General features: G+C 40.8%; 2 long non-coding RNA genes across 2 annotated transcripts; both read right to left on the bottom strand.

Annotated features, from left to right (window-relative positions):
• Positions 1-9785: 9785 nt before the first annotated feature.
• Positions 9786-11408, bottom strand: LOC132155560 (uncharacterized). The gene is made up of 3 exons (XR_009437277.1): positions 11237-11408; positions 11013-11101; positions 9786-9880 (listed from the first exon to the last, which is right to left on the bottom strand). It is a non-coding gene; the product is annotated as an uncharacterized LOC132155560 (long non-coding RNA).
• A 681-nt stretch (positions 11409-12089) lies between these two features.
• Positions 12090-12995, bottom strand: LOC132155559 (uncharacterized). Its single transcript, XR_009437276.1, has 3 exons — positions 12934-12995; positions 12355-12449; positions 12090-12143 (listed from the first exon to the last, which is right to left on the bottom strand). It is a non-coding gene; the product is annotated as an uncharacterized LOC132155559 (long non-coding RNA).
• Between the last annotated feature and the right edge of the window lie 1797 nt (positions 12996-14792).

The raw sequence follows: 14792 nt of genomic DNA, 5'->3' as shown, positions 1-14792 counted from the left end.
AATCTCCCATCTCTGTGTGGAGGAGCTGAAAATGGTGTACAGACGTTGCAGCACCCCAAAGAAGCTCACAGACTCCACTGTTGACTTCGCAGCATCTACAATGACGAGGTTTAGACTGTGGCTGGCGCATGGCATGAACAGTGCTTTTTTGTTGATATCAAGCACCCTTTTCTGCACACCGCTATTTTTTCCCCGCATGTTGCTACCGTTATCATACGCCTGTCCCCTGCATTTTTCGATATCCAGGCCTAACTTCTCCAAATGCTTCAAGAAGACATCTGTTAGCCCTGTGCCTGATGTGTCTAGCACTGGTAGGAAACCGACAAAATGCTCTCCAACAGTAGCCCCGGCACCGATTTGGCACTTGACAAAGCGCAGTGACACAGAGAGCTGCTCTATGTGTGCAGCGTCCGGGGTGCAGTCCATTATCACAGAGTAGTAATGGGACTGTTTTACTCTTTGTATTATTGCTTCCACTGTCTTGTCTCCAATAAGAGTGATCAGCTCATTTTGTATCGTTTTCCCCAGATAATGGTCAGCAATCTCTTTTGTCTCCGCTCGTCTGACATGCTCGCTCATCACTGGGTCAAACTCTGCAAGCAGCTCCACCACACCTAGAAAGTTTCCATTGTTTGCTTCATGTAGGTTGGAATTATGGCCACGGAATGCAAGGTTTCGTTCTGCAAGGTGACAGACTATGGCAATTAACCTTTTCATGACGTCGTTCCACTGTCTTTTTTTCAACATTTGCATTTCTTGATAGGTATTGTCGATGGTACTGTGCGTTTTTACGCGCTTCTCCAACTCGCGCCAGTTGTCCATATTGGCACGGTGTGTGTTAGATTTTTCATGATCCTGGAGTGTAAGAGTGAGTCGTTCCCACATTCTGAAACCTCTGTGAGTGAGACTACTCGTCCGCTTGCCAAGTAAGGTACAGCAGAAACAGAAGACTGAATCGGATGATTTTGAGTACACTAACCATGACCTGCGTATCTTTTCTCCATTTTTCATCGTCATGAAATATCTGTCCTTGGTAAAACGGCGGTGTGATTGGCTTTGTGGGAAGTTAAACTCCTCTATCTGAACGGGACCGCTCCTAACAATATCAATTCGTTGATCAGCGCCAATATGCTCTGGCCAGCACCCCGGGTCTGTCTCTGTAAACGGGGCTTTCTCCCTGGCATCTCCCTCACCTGTCTCGGCGGTAGAAACTTCATCGTCATGTTCTTGTTCTAACAATGTTTGGTCATCATTATTGCTAGGACTATGAGCTGAAGACGGATAATTTTTATTTTGGCTAGCATACTGTGACGGGGATTCGGTCGCTGCTGTCGCCGGTAGGGATAACGTTACAGATGCTGGACCAAAGAAAGAGGTCACTTTTGGTAGACTGAATAAAGCTTTTTTTTTTGTTGTCTGATATCTTTCTTTTTTCAGTACCACTGGCATATGTACGTTTCATTTCCTATTCAAATTATTTCCCATAGACTGTAAAAAATAGGTAGGCTATATAAACACATAAAATACCGGTATTTGTTTACTTCAGATCACCATTCGCGGGGGCGGTAAACGTAGCCATGGTAACTGCGGCGCGACTCGAGTTCGACCAATCAGAGACGTCAGTGTTTTACTTAGAATTATGGGTAGTGTAGTATTTCTCCAGAAGATCGCAAATAACAAGGTTTATTTTTATACTTTGTGGCTTTTATAGGAGCAGAAACTTTTGTTTCACAACCTCGTAGCTCGTGGTGAATATAACTTGGATGGTTTAGGGGTCTCCAACCTTTTTTCATTTGAGAGCTACTTTTTAAAAATGAAAGTGGCCGAGAGCTACTCATGCAATAATTAAATCTCTTAAATAATGTCTCATAACTCTCATATTAACAACTATGCTAACTGTTTTAGACCTAAAAGAGTTATTGTAGGCCTATATATGTCCCCCTTAATTGACATAGGCTATATATATCAAAATATTATACTGTAAAAACACATAATTATTGTTGATTTTATAGTGCATCATAACTAGAGATAAAATGGTATGAAAATGTAATTTCATGATTATAGTGACCAAAATGAGCATGGTTATCACATAATCCTGTTCAAAAAGTACTAATACTACACAATAAAATCAATTCACCAAGTTTTATGTAGAAAACCAAATAACAAATAAACTTACCATCAATATGCAATTGTTTACATGAACATTAAAATAGTAACATTAAAAATGATTTTTGAAAGGAGTGTCTTGCAACATGTTATCTAACATGTACACGTTCAAATAAAGTTTTGACAAAAAAGTTTTTATAAAAAGATAAACCTCGCATATTTCAGCCTTTAAATCATTTTTATAGAAAGAATGATTCAAAAAAAGACAAAATACTGACATTTACAATTCACATTATTAGCTTATCTTTTATTATTAATAGTAAAATTCGGTTCCCGTGGCGTCTGTCGTTGCTATGCACCATGCGCTCTCCACAACGACAGAGAAGTTTTAATAGCTAATGGATTTCCACCACCGAAAAACGCTTTGCTGTAGCTCTGCTAGAAGATTTATTTAGAAAAAACACCCGTAGTTTGGGTGCACCCCCATCCTTCATGTTGACTTGTTGCGCCTGGAAAAAAATGAGCGCGTCGCTTCAATTATTTGAAATAATGAACTTGAGCGTGCAAAAGACGCGATATTGAACGGCCCTCGAGCTACCTCCAATCAGGTCACGAGCTACTCTCGCGAGCGACGTGTTGGAGACCACTTTAGACATTATGTCTGAAAATCAATATCCTAGGGAGAAAATGAATGGGATTTTCCTGTTATGTTGGGGGCCCCCTTGGAGGGCGGGGCCCGTTTCAATTGAAACGGGTGAAACATAGGTAAGGCCGCCTCTGTGTGGCGCTCACTTCTTACCTAGTGTGTCTATACAATATGTACAGTGTATATCGCGATATACTGACCTGCGTTCTCTTCCCTCTGTACTACCAGCTGTTACTCAAGGTCTCATAGCGAACGAATAACATAGACAACACATCAAGATCAAAGCACATAGCTTATTATCTGAGAGGGCACTTGTGGTGGATGTCGATATATCAATATTAATAGGTTTGGCTTTTTTTATAACAAATCTGTCCATTTTAGTCTGATTAATGATTTGTGATTACAGAAAGCAGTAAATGATTACATACTCGCACGGCACTGTATAGTGGGGGATGGGACGTTTTCAGAAACGCTGTGATTGGTGGATAGGATATGGAACATGCATGCGACTGGTTATGTCACTGTCACTGACAACAACATAACCAATCACAGTGTGGCAGACGCTTCATAGCGCCAACTGCAATGTTTAATTTTAAATAAATGTAGCCTACTGGCAGTCTGGCACTGGCACACGTGGGTGCTCATTTTCCGTGGGTGCTCTGTATTTTCCGTGGGTGCTCGAGTTTAGATTTAGATTTAATATTTAGATTTAGATTTAGCATTTAGATTTAACATTTAACATTTAACATTTAACATTTAGGTTTAACATTTAATATTTATATTTAACTATTTAAAATATCTCTAAGTTGACAAATATTGTTGTAAATGTGCTAAAAAGTGACCGTCAAAAAATTCATACCATTTTTTTTACATTGTTTGAAGCTAAATGTGACAAAATTCAATAATGCATGTCATTTTCTTCATCAGAATTTTTTTTACAAGAATCGCATTTCTTAAGAACTTCTTGGAATTTATCTTAGGACATTTCTTAACGTATTTTTCTTACATATTTCTTAAGATGATTTTCGTGAATGAGACCCCTGATTTTAATATTTTAAACTGGGATCATAATGAATCCCAGTGTCCTATCATTAAATGACAAGAGTAAACTATAGCTTACCTAAAAGACCCAGATTAAAAAATTGTTAAACAATTCACAATTTAAGTAGTAAAGAAAAACATGTTGCCCACCATGAAACAAAATCTATCTATTAAATGTATTTTATGAATTTAAATATTTAAATTTCATATAAATGCAACTCTTATAATTATCTAGGCCTATCTGTCTAGATAGATAGAGTAAGGTGACCAGATTTCTGAAATTAAAACAGGGGGCAGTTCCTACTTCAGTGGTTAAAATATCACTGAAATCTCACTTGTCATTATCTACGAATTTACATACGACAGTATGTTTTTGTGTTTTTTATTTGATTGTTGTTGGTTGCATACATTAATATCATAATTGATAGAGTGGTGTTTGAGGATCAAACCTAATATACCAGGTTTTTTTTTTATTTATATATATATACAATTCACCAAAATTCACACTGAAAAATAATAACCATCGCAAATATCCTGGGGTGTAAAAAGTGCACTCTGGTAAGAACATCACTACACATGATTTATAATAAATATAACATACAAGGCTCATTTAAACACGTTTTGGAAATGTGTTTAAAAAAGCTGTCATCTCTATACCAAAACATGAATTGTAATTAAATTTTTGTCACTGATAGTATTTCAGCCAATATATACAGCTTAAAAATACATCAAAATGAACAATATTCATATAGAGAGAGATTTTATTTTATTTATTTATTTATTTTTTGAGGGAAAAAACAGCAACTTTGCTACCTCGAAATTCTTCCTCAGATTCGACAACTTTTGATGCCAGAAATGTACCTGGTTAAAGTTTAACTGAAGCTGAAATGTGTGTGCTTGATGTGTGAAAACAAACCTCATTGGATTTTGCAGATCAAAGGCACATTTGAATTTCTGTTTACCATATTTAATGTACATGAGATAAAATAAAAATGCAAAAAAATGAATGAGTACTTCTGAAGTTAATATAAAATTGAATGGAGAAAAAAGTACAGTATTTTTCTTCAGATATGTGATTAAGTAAAAGTACAAGTAATCAGTTTACATTTTACATGAATAAAGTCCAAATACCCCCAAAATAATCTTTAAGTACAGTAATCAAGTAAAATTACTCAAGTAGCATATTTTACACCCCTGCAAACAGCAAACATCTCAAAACAGGCTGGTATTATCACAAAATTATGGCTTTACAAAAACACATTAAAATAAAATAAATATGATAACATATGATAAATAAAACAACAAATATGTTATTTTCTAACTGTATTTAACATTTTCACAACTGTCGAAAACCTTTCGAATATTGTTTATTTGTTTATCCCTAATCAGGGTTAATATTTTGCATTTCAGGCTCATATTGACTACAAAGTATGTGCTTTATGCAAATGTAATTGTGGAAATGTAACTGATTAGTTTATTGTTTTTTATATCATTCCTTTAAAAGACTTCAGAGTTGTGACGCAGAGTTTCAGGAATGTTTAATAGGCCTATTGTGCAAAACAATCCCGCAACCTACATGTCTTGTTATACACTGCACCACAGTATTACTTTGTTTTAATATGTGTCACGTACAGTGTTACAGGAAACACAGGAGAGGGAACCAATTGCAGGTAAGTCATTTATTACAGGGTAATCCAAAGGGGTAAACAGTCCAGGCAGGGGTCAAAACCAAACATAATCCAAACATGAAAACAAGACAAGAAGACAAGGCAAGGGCAAGACTGATTTGACGGACATGAATAATCATAAGACATTAAACAAGGACTCCGTAACACAGACTCAGACAGATAGGGTATAAATACACAGAAGGATAATGAGGGAACAGGAGACAGGTGGGGAACAATCAATTACTCAACAAGGAGGAAGGTGACCAAATAAGGGAACAGGAAGTGATAAGGTGACAGACACCGTGAGAAGGGAAGACATCTAGTGGAACCCCAGAGAACACAACCCAGACACTGTGGCTCCCAGACGCTCCATGACAGACACAAAACAGAGACCAGGAGGGAGGCGGACAGGTGGAGGCTCAGGGGGAGGGACGGAGGGCCAGAAAAGAAAAACATGGGGAACAGGCACCAGAATGTAAACACAAAACAGGGAGACCAGGAGGGAGGAGGACCGGAGGAGGTTCAGGGGGAGGGACGGAGGGCCAGACTCACCGAGGGGAACAGACAGAAACATAACAGAAACCAAGAAACAAAAAACAGAAGTCCATGAAGGACATCATGTGGCGCCCACCAGGGCGGAGCACAAGACCACCACAGCTGTGTGGTCAGGGCCGAAGCCCCCCAGGACGGAGCAGAAGACCACCACGTCCTTGTGGACGAAGCCAGAGTCCTCCAGGGCGGAGCGGAAGACCCCCACAGCCGTGTGGTCAGGGCGGAAGGCCCCCAGGGCGGAGCAGAAGACCACCACAGCCATGTGGTCAGGACCAGAGCCCCCCAAGGCGGAGCAGACCTCCGTGCGGCTGGACCAACGGGACAACGAAACTCTGGTAATTCCCTGGTGTCCTTACTGGACTCCAGAAGATTGGTGCTGGCCTGACACTGCTCATGAAGATCATTGGTGACTTGTATTTGCTCATGAAGATCAGAGGTGACTTGCCTTTGTTCATGAAGATCAGAGGTGACTTGACTCAGTCCTTGAAGATCACCGGTGACTTGACTCAGTCCTTGAAGATCACCGGGGACTTGACTCAGTCCTTGAAGATCACCGGTGACTTGACTCAGTCCTTGAAGATCACCGGTGACTTGACTCAGTCCTTGAAGATCACCGGTGACTAGCCCTGACTCTGGAGGATCAGCGGTGACTAGCCCTGACTCTGGAGGATCAGCGGTGACTAGCCCTGACTCTGGAGGATCAGCGGTGACTAGCCCTGACTCTGGAGGATCAGCGGTGACTAGCCCTGACTCTGGAGAGGTCACTGGCACCTGACTCGACTCTGGAGAGTTCACTGGCACCTGACTCGACTCTGGAGAGTTCACTGGCACCTGACTCAACTCTGGAGAGTTCACTGGCACCTGACTTGACTCTGGAGAGTTCACTGGCACCTGACTCGACTCTGGAGAGTTCACTGGCACCTGACTCGACTCTGGAGAGTTCGCTGGCACCTGACTCAACTCTGGAGAGTTCGCTGGCACCTGACTCGACTCTGGAGTGTCCACTGGCAGCTGACTCGACTCTGGAGAGTTCACTGGCACCTGACTCGACTCTGGAGGGTCCACTGGCACCTGACTCGACTCTGGAGGGTCCACTGGAACCTGACTTGACTCTGGAGGGTCAACTGGAACCTGACTCGACTCCGGAGGGTCAGCTAAGACTCTCATCCTGTGCAGCGGCGCTGGGCAAGTAGCCATCTTGGGCCATGACTCTGGACAGGCGGCCATCTTGTATTCTGGTGCTGGACTGACGGCCATCTTGTGCTGTGGCGCTGGGCTGACGGCCATCTTGGGCTGTGGCGCTTGGCTGGTAGCCATCCTGGGCAGTGGTGCTGGACTGGCGGCCATCTTGGGTTGTGGCGCTTGGCTGGTTGCCATCCTGGGCAGTGGTGCTGGGCTGACGACCACCCCGCCGGAAGAGACAGGAGTGGCTGGGGCATCCCACAGAAGCCAATTCTGCAAATAGTACACAAACTCCCAGAACTCCAAAGTTTCTAAATGCGCCATCTCCTCCTGAGAAACTGGATCATCCAGCCTGCTGTTAAAATAATCTTTAAGGGCTGCGTCATTGTATCCCATGCCCTCGGCCAGGGACCAGAACACCTGTGCCAGGGCACCCACCTCATTGCCCTCTTGGCGGAGGGCAATCAACTTCAGATACTTCGCCCTCCGCTCCGCCATCCTGGCTGGGGAGCGGGAAAAAGACATACCGCTGGTTCCTTGCATGACGGAGTCCTTCTGTCACGTACAGTGTTACAGGAAACACAGGAGAGGGAACCAATTGCAGGTAAGTCATTTATTACAGGGTAATCCAAAGGGGTAAACAGTCCAGGCAGGGGTCAAAACCAAACATAATCCAACATGAAAACAAGACAAGAAGACAAGGGAAGGGCAAGACTGATTTGACGGACATGAATAATCATAAGACATTAAACAAGGACTCCGTAACACAGACTCAGACAGACCGGGTATAAATACACAGAAGGATAATGAGGGAACAGGAGACAGGTGGGGAACAATCAATTACTCAACAAGGAGGAAGGTGACCAAATAAGGGAACAGGATGTGATAAGGTGACAGACACCGTGAGAAAGGAGGACATCTAGTGGAACCCCAGAGAACACAACCCAGACACTGTGACAAATATGTATATAATGCAGTCTCTTTTGATAACTGATGATAATAGCGCTATGCTCTTGTCCAGGCTTTTCATGGCTACAGTAACGGCTTGCATGTTGCGACCAAGTAATCGCAATAGTTGCAATCATATGATAGCCAGCTGGCTAAATTGGTCTAGCTTTTCCAGTGTATTCGCAGGTTGTTTTGAACGGGGACATCTGGTCACCCTAATATAAAGTGCATATATAAACACAGTGTCTCAGTGTTTCAATCGATTTTATATACAAAAATGTATTGCACAACAAATCCGATGCATTACTTTCACAGGAGTATGTATGTATTGTCCAGTTTAATGACAATTCAATAAATATATTTTATATAAAATACTAATAAAGGCATGACTTTTGCTTTAATAACTTGTGGCTAGTTTACATTTTCATTTGTCTGCAGGCTTCTTCCAAATCAGGATTTCTTTCTCTCTCTCTCTGTGCATGTGTGTGTCTGTGTGTGTGTGTGTGTGTGTGTGTGCTGTCTTTATGTATCTGATATAGCCTATAGTGTATTATATGAATCAAGTTGTTTATTTCTCCTGGTGTCTATAGCTTTTAACATGTTCAGATGGTATTTTACAGTGTGTTGCAGTCTGTGGTTTTACTTAATTGTTTTTTTTTTTACTTTATTTAAAAATATTTTATAGTTTGTTATAGAAAATAAAGTTATGCTCAGAGTTCAGAGCCTCCATCATAAGATTATAACAGACGCCTTCAGATTGGAGACCTGCACTATCGAGTGCAGTGCGGGACACTTGATGGGCGAGTAGAGACTCGTGTGTGCGGGATGCGGGAGAATAAGGTTGTATCACACTAGGTAATCTTAATCATGCCGGTTCGTTTGACTAGTGTGATCGCTCCGTGCCGCGGTTCGTTTAGCTGGCCCCGGCTCAGTTGGAAGAGGTGGGTCAGAGCACGGTTCAGTTGGGCTCGGGTGCAGTGCACATGTAGTGTGAGCGGACCGCAAAACTTCTAACACATGCAGCGTGATAGCGTGAACATTTCTGAGCAGCAAATGTGATAGATCTGTAAAGCAATATATTCAAGATTCAAGATTTTATTTTTTATAAACTGCTTTTTATTATTTATAAACTGCTTCACGGATGATTTCAGCTGATTTCTGTGTATTGTGAGAGGGCCGTGTTTTACCGCTTCACAAAAGACTCAAAACAAATCGATGCACTCCACTGAGCTGAGCGAGAGCGCTTCTCTGCTGCCTTTACATGTAAACGGAAACTTTGTGTTTCCCACTTATGAAGTCCTGAGCACTTCATGTGAGCTGCGGCAGTCTTGGGCCCACCACAAATGCTCTCATTGGTTGAGACGCGTGATGACACCCATCCCAAGCCAGTACTAATCAACATCCCACCCCTCCTGTGACCCATGCTTTGACTGTATGTGTATTCAGAGCCAGTGAGCAATGGACTTTCATAATAACAAAAACTATTAATGGGCGATAAAATAATTGTTGGCGTTAATCATCTAATGCAATAATACGATAATAACGCGTTAATAACGCATTAACTTGCCCAGCCCTTAAATTAATATATATTCTAGGTTTAAACTACTTTTCTGGGACATTTTGAACTGCACAGGATAGACATGGTCGTAGACTGGGCCTCTGATACTGGTGCAACTATTGCAGGAACCATTGGAGAGCTGAAGATACAACAACTTCTGAGGTGGTCTTATGTGGTGACCTGAAACAAAACAGAAATAAATACAGTATTATTAAATGGTCACCGTGATTTTGCCAAGACATGTTCCTGGATCAACATTATTGTCCAAAAATATAGACTTAAAGGTAACGTTTGTAGGACCTGCCACAAGAGGGCGCACTATCAAAACAATAACAATCGCGTGGTTTGCTGACGCTAAGAAGGAGCGTGGAATGATGGGATTTGTTGTCTTCTACCCATCCGCTGACGGCCATCAATCAGATGGAAAGATAAATCATGCATTTAAAACGAGTTCAACGATTTGGGCAAGTAGATTACATACGCGTCCTCGCGCGGGTCTAGAAACGCGATGTCCCACGTTTGGCGTGTATGCCCCATCATACTAATCTTGTTGATCGTTATAATAGCATACGTTTTCTGTAAAGATACAAATCAAACCAACTCACCTGTCGAGTAAAACACAAGCGTGATCGGCATCTCTTTCTAGTTGAAGTTTGTCGTGAAGCTACTTGCGCATTTGTCCACAACACTGTTGTCATGTGGTTTCTACGTCAGTAAAGGCAGTAACAAAGGGTAACTAATGTCATTGACAGGCGACTGCACTGCCCCATGTCACTGTTTAAAATGGGAATTTTCTCATGATTTACAAGTAGTTGAAAACATTAGAGATATTGTTAGTAATCAGCTGGACAAAATATATAACACTAGCCTATTGGTTTTTGGATATTTTACTGCAAATATCTTACAAATTGTACCTTTAACCCAATCCCTACCCCTAAACCTAACCCTACCCATAATTTTTTCCTTAAATCAGTTGGAAATGATAGCTGATTAACAAGAGTGTAGAAGCACCTAACCCTGATTTTAAGCCTAAAACAGATATTTCCTGAAAAGTTATATCTCAATTCTGATTGGTTGATTGGAATGTTGTTCCAGAATCAACAAGGATGTTGATCCAGGAACATGTTGTACTTGGTGAAATCACTCTCACCATGATTACATGTGTAAAAATACACTACAAATGACATTTTATAAGGTAAAACATACAACCTATCTAGTAATAAACGCAAGAAAACTTGATTTGAAAATGTAAATTTGAAAAGAAAAATTTTAAATATGTCAAATTATTTTAAGGTGATCTTAGGTTTAGTACCGTAAACCACTTGTGGGAAAGGATTTCCTCCAGTTGAATTCGGTTCTTTGGCTTTATTTGCAGGAGAACGCGGAGCAATCTGCAGCATTCTGTGCAGAAAGATGAGAGGGACATCTGAATATTACCTTAAACTTAGTTCAGGCAACTTCATGCATTTTCTAATGCCATCTTTCAGAAAGCCACTTGTCCCTGTTTTGTATTTAAAAAGATAACTGAACTCTTACCGTTTGACAGACCAGTTTTGGACCAGAGGTTCAGTTTGAGTATGTGCAGATCTAAGAAACTTGGATAATATCCAGCCACTATTTTAAATAACAGAACCCCCAGTGACCAAACCGTCGCAGGCTTGCCGTGGTACTTTCCCTTTATGTGAAACTCAGGAGGGGAGTATGTTGCTGTGCCTGGAAGAAAAAGATTTTGTTAGATGCGCAAGTTCGGTTCACAACGGTGACGAGATCCATGACTGTAACAGTGTCACAATTCTACTGTATATATATCGGGTGCTTCTTGTTGTTTTGGTGATTCATGCCTGGTCAACTCATAATATAATCGTCACTAGAGTTGTAGCTTTTAGATACAGTACATACCAGAGTATGACATGTAGACTGTTGTCCTCAGAATATCCCCACACCCAAAGTCAATTAGTTTGACTTCAAGTGTCTGGTTGTTGATGAGAAGGTTGTTCAGTTTGATGTCACGGTGGAACACTTGGCGCTGGCAGCACACGTTCGCAGCCTGAGCCACCTGCATCATGACTCGCCGTGCTAAGCTCTCGTTGAGACTTCCACCCTGACGCCCCACAAAGTCTTCCAAAGTCTCGCAAGGAGAGGGACATTCAAGGATCATGACGAAATGGTCATCGTAGTCCTTCCAGTCCAGCAGCTGGATGATCTCTGGCACTCTGGGGCCTTTATTTGCCAGGATTGTGAGGGCGATCTCCAGTGGAACAAGTTGCTGAAATCCAGGCTAAAAGAAAGACGTTGGTAAGATAGAAGTTATTTTCCAAATAAGTCCACTTAGTCCAGTTTTCCTACTAGTTAGTGAGAGGAGAACAGAGAGAGAGTGCATCTTACTTACAATGTATAAACTTTCCCTGTAGTTTTTGGTCTTATTAACATATTTGACCGCCACCTGATCAAGAAAACAAACAATTAACTTGTGAAGAGGCCACCATTAAATCTAAACAGACAAGTTTTGTAAAGTTGAATTGAATTTAAGTCCAACCAGGACAAAAAGATACACTGAGAGGCCTTGCAAACAATAGCATGACATCACAGAAGTATAAAGATGAGACGGGGCAAAATCACTTCGCTAGATAAGTTTTCATCAAGTTTTCACTTACTTTAAGGTCATCCTCCAAACGTCTCGCCTCATACACAGAACCAAATCCACCTTCACCCAGCAGATCACCCAGCTGGTAGTGGCTGGAAATGAAGTCTGTTACAAGATAAAACAACTGCAGTTTTAAACATTTGTTATAGTTATTATTCCATTTGATTTTATATACAATCTTAAATTACAGATTTAGTGATAATATTTTCATCAGTAGACACTGAATATGTTCATGTTATTATTTGTCACCCCTAAACTATGTGCATATAAAATAACAAAAACTATTTTTTTTTTTACATTTCCTGGATGAAAGATCTGATCATGACCTTAATCCATTTTGAAGTTGATTTATATGTGTTGATGTGGATTTTATTTATTTAAAATTTCCGATTTAACACATTTTATCAATTCTTCATTGAGGAAACCTTAAAAATTAGACCAAAATAGACCAATTACAGACCAAACAAGATGCCTAAAAGCTATTATTATCTTAATTTAAAACTAGAATGATTCAACTGAGTGATTAATGAATGTCCTAGTAATGGATGTGTAGGTATGAATGATGACTGGTCATGGTCATGTCATTTACCATCACTGTATCTGGCTTTCTGTTCTTTCTGGTTCTTCACTCCCTCACTCTGCTCTTGCTGCAGCTCTTCTTCACCCTGAACTGGGTTCGAGCTGCGCTTCAGATGTTTCTTCACAGCTCCAAACAAAGAGGCCACCCTCCACCACTTCTTTTTCTTCTTCACTTTCTCCATCACCTTCCTCTCCTGGTCGTTTCCCACAGCAGCATCAGCAGTGCTCTCGTGAGGATGTTGTTCCTCTGTGCTGCTGCTGGGTTTTGGGGGTGTGCTGAGATCACATCCGTGGCTATCTGGGCCTCTATTTGCCAGGATGTTGAGATCCTTCTCCTCTGGAAGACGGTGTGGAGATCCAAACTTTAAGAGAGACAGTTTTTACAATGGTAAGGTGAAAGTTGTTTTCCAAATGAGGATTTAGTTACTCTACTGAAATAAATTACTGTTTGTTTGTTTGTTTGTTTTAAAACAGAGGAGAAGTGCATCCTACTAACAGTGTATAAACCTTCCACGTCTTCATCAGTCTTGTTAAGATGTTTCACAGACACCTGATCAAGAAAATGAACAACTTACCTCATGTGTAGAGACCTCATCATTCCTGACATAAAATCTATGCTACATTTTGTAAAGTTTGATTTAATTTAAACCCAACCTGGACAAAAAGATACACTGAGAGGCCTTGCTAACAATATAATTATATAACCAAATGATGAAGATAAGACAGGACTAAATGTATTTGCTAGCTAGGCAAGTTTTCATTCATCTTTTACTTACTTCAGGGTCATCCTTCAAATGTGTCGCCTCAGCATCAAATCCACCTTCACACAGCTGATCACTCACGAGGTTGTGTCTGACAGTGTAGTCTGTTAAAAGATGAAACAACTGCAGTTAACCTAAAAGTTCAAATATTTGTATTATTCAATTTTATTTCATATATAATCTCATAGAATTATTTTAAAACATATCCTGGATCTTGCCCTTGATCAGTCTACAAGTTTCTTTATTTATTATTGTGCTTATGTGAATGTTTTTATTTAAGATTCCCCTGATTTGACTTCTCTATATTGAGGAAACATTAAAAAGATAGGAAAAGGGTATTGAAGACTAAATAAAAAAGCTATTATTATCTATCCTCTAGATTAATTTACTACAAATGGATATCCAGGAATAAATGATGACTTTTTGATGCAACGTACAGAGCTTCAGTAAACTGTGCAACATATTCTTATGAGCTGATCATTGATTTACCATCACTGCATCTGTCTTTACACTGGTTCTGGTTCTTCACTCCCTCACTCTGCTCTTGCTCTTGCTGCAGCTCTACTTCACCCTGAACTGGGTTCGAGCTGCCCTTCAGATGTTTCTTCACAGCTCCAAACAAAGAAGACAACCTCCACCACTTCTTTTTCTTCTTCCCTTTCTCCATCACCTTCCTCTCCTGGTCGTTTCCCTCAGCAGCATCAGCAGTGCTCTCGTGAGGATGTTGTTCCTCTGTGCTGCTGCTGGGGTTTGGGGGGGTGTTGAGATCACACACCTGACTCTCCGTCAACGGATGAACTCGACAAGGTCGCTGAAACATTGTTGTCAAAATCGATAACAATCGCTGAAAATAACTGCTCAGTTCCACTCACCGCTGCTACTAAACCCACAAAATGATTTCATGGCCTTATAAGTTCTACGAAATCGAATTCTTTCTGTGACGTCACGATAACCCGCGCGTCCTTTTTTTGACGCCGCTGGGGCCTGATTCACCAAGCATTCGTAAGAATTTTTTTTTCTTAACTGCCATGTTCTCCTTCTAAATAAAGGGGATAAAAGGTATGCAATTTTTTTTGCATTTTTACGAATTTTTATTTTTTTTACAAAA

This window comes from Carassius carassius, chromosome 13, assembly GCF_963082965.1.
Source record: "Carassius carassius chromosome 13, fCarCar2.1, whole genome shotgun sequence".
In the NCBI taxonomy this organism is placed as follows: Eukaryota; Metazoa; Chordata; class Actinopteri; order Cypriniformes; family Cyprinidae; genus Carassius; species Carassius carassius.
This window is presented reverse-complemented; position numbering and strand designations above follow the sequence as displayed.